This window comes from Peromyscus maniculatus, chromosome 5, assembly GCF_049852395.1.
Source record: "Peromyscus maniculatus bairdii isolate BWxNUB_F1_BW_parent chromosome 5, HU_Pman_BW_mat_3.1, whole genome shotgun sequence".
Lineage (NCBI taxonomy): Eukaryota > Metazoa > Chordata > Mammalia > Rodentia > Cricetidae > Peromyscus > Peromyscus maniculatus.
This window is the reverse complement of record NC_134856.1, coordinates 101,475,776-101,478,168: the sequence shown is the minus strand read 5'-3', so window position 1 is coordinate 101,478,168 and position 2,393 is coordinate 101,475,776. Positions and strand designations below refer to the sequence as shown.

At 46.3% G+C, this 2,393-nt stretch overlaps 1 pseudogene; it reads right to left on the bottom strand.

The window, feature by feature from the left end:
• Positions 1-1,702: 1,702 nt before the first annotated feature.
• On the bottom strand, positions 1,703-2,174 carry LOC102925300 (cofilin-1 pseudogene; annotated as a pseudogene).
• Between the last annotated feature and the right edge of the window lie 219 nt (positions 2,175-2,393).

Here is a 2,393-nt window from a genome sequence, read left to right as displayed (position 1 = left end):
TGCCTTCTCTCTCTCTTTTCCATGTTCTACCAGCTTCATGTTCAAGGGGTCAGAAATCACTGCCAGAATGGGGACAGGGACTAGTTAGAAAAGGTCATCTTTTCTCTAATAACATGTTATCTACTTGTGTTGAACTCTGCTTTCCTTCCAGAAGATGGTAAGGTGCTGATCAATACACAAACCTGTTCATTCCAATTGCAAGCAAAGAGCTGTGGCTTATAACTAAGAGTTAACTAGGAATCAGCAAAAGGCATAGATATGACCACTTTCATCCACTGGCTAAGCAAGCAATTTCTTACCCAGTGTATTCACAGATGAGGAGAAACAAGAGCTGAGACGCCTTCAAATCTGTTTTGCTTGTCCAGTATGCTGGACATAAAATTAGCTGTACTGTCAAAAGAGACAGCTTAGAAAAATTGTACACTAAACTGACAGCAATAGTCACCTTCTGAGAAGGACTAGAAAGTGAGATGGTGGCATTTGAGAGACTTCACTCTTTACTGCAATATATCTATTATTTGATTTATAACAAAAATAATGTATTCACATACTATTTTATGACATGATTTTTAAAAGTACTTTTATTTTATAATTAACTTGATTTCACATATCAGCCACGGATTTTCCCATCCTCCCTCCTCCTGCCCCCAGCCCTCTCCCCCAATCCACCTCCCATTCCCACCTCTTCCAAGGCATGGTCTACCCTGGCGAGTCAGCCCAGCCTGGCAGACTCAGCCAAGGCAGATCTAGTCCCCTCTTCCCTACACCAAGGCTGAGCAAAGTGTCCCATATATGACATGTTTTTAAACCCAAAAGTTGAAATTAACGCATTATGCAGGTTTATTTCACATTGGTAAGGAGTGGGTCTGAGTACTGTCTACCTACCCGTGAGCAGTCTTCAATCAGCTTTCTGAAGTCAAACACTCTTTGAAATTGTTTGGCTCCAACACTGACAATAGTCGTGAGCCAGGTGTAATAGAAACTGTGTTTTCTCCAAACTGGGGGACAGGGAGTTAGAGGTACAGCTCTAATCTCCTTTCCCTTAAACTTTTTTTCCCTTTTGTTAATTAGCCTTTTGTTGTTGTTGTTTTGTTTTTCAGGACAGGGTTTCTCTGTGTAGTTTTGGTGCCTGTCCTGGATCTAGCTGTGTAGACCAGTCTGGCCTTGAGCTCTCAGAGATCAGCCTGGCTCTGCCTCCCCAGTGCTGGGATTAAAGGCATGCACCAGCACCGGTGGCTAGTCTTTTCTTTCTTTTTTTTTTTAATGTCCCTTACTGGCCTTACTTCCAGGAGTGACCAAGACAAAGGAAAAGGGGTTGCGGGGGCAACCAGCTAGCACAGGGAGGGTCATTTCCACATTTCATTTATACGCAGAACTAAACAGACAAGCACAGAGTCACTATTGTGGTTAGAAGTTGGCAGTATGGAATGGGGAGGGACGAGGAGTAGGGGTGTCTATAAAAATAATACAGGCTTCCCCACAAACTTGGTCTTCTTCAACTCAGGAATCAGAAGATCAAAACTACTTTGGATTGGCCAGAACCGTCAGGGATGGAGGGAGGAGGGTGGTCCAGGAAGTGGAAGGAGGGGGATGCCTGGCAACTGGGGTGAAGAGATTGACCTCCCCCTGCTGGTATCCCCCAGCCCCTCTGGTCTGGTAGGAAAGGGGTAGCCTGCAACACCCAAGAGCAGGTCTGGGGCTGTCAGATGCTCCAGGCAGAGGACCAGAGGCAGCTCACAAAGTCTTGCCCTCTAGGGGCAACTGTGCTGTCACCTAGTTTTTCTGCCAGAGTACAGTGGTCCTTTACCTCCTTGTAGCAGTTTGCTTGTAACTCATGCTTGATTCCTGTTCGCTTCTTGATGGCGTCCTTAGAGCTGGTATAGACCATTTTGCTCTTGAGGTGTGCACTCTCAGGGGCCGAGAAGACGAACTCCGGGTCTTCCTCTTTGCTCTCCTTGGTCTCGTAGGTTGCATCTTACAGAACATAGTGGCAGTCCTTGTCTGGCAGCATCTTGACAAAAGTGATGTAGGCATCGTCCACAATGTGCCCCACAACTCCTACCAGGATCTCCTTGCTGTCCTCCAGGATGATGTTCTTGTCCTCACTCAGGCAGAAGAGGCCCTGCCTTCTTGAGTTTCTTCACTTCTGGCACTGCGGACTTGCAAACTTTCATGTGATGAACATCTGGAGGACACCATCAGAGAGAGCCACAGCAGAGGCCTGTTTCAGGAAGCAAGAGGGAAACAGGGAGAGCTACAGAAGAAATGAGCTGCTGCAGCTGCTGCCAGAATCTGACTTGCCCCTAAACTTCTAAACAGGCAAAAAGACAACAACAAAAACAAACAAACAAAAAAAAACAAACAGCAGGGGAGGTGGGGAGGAGGAGGAGGAG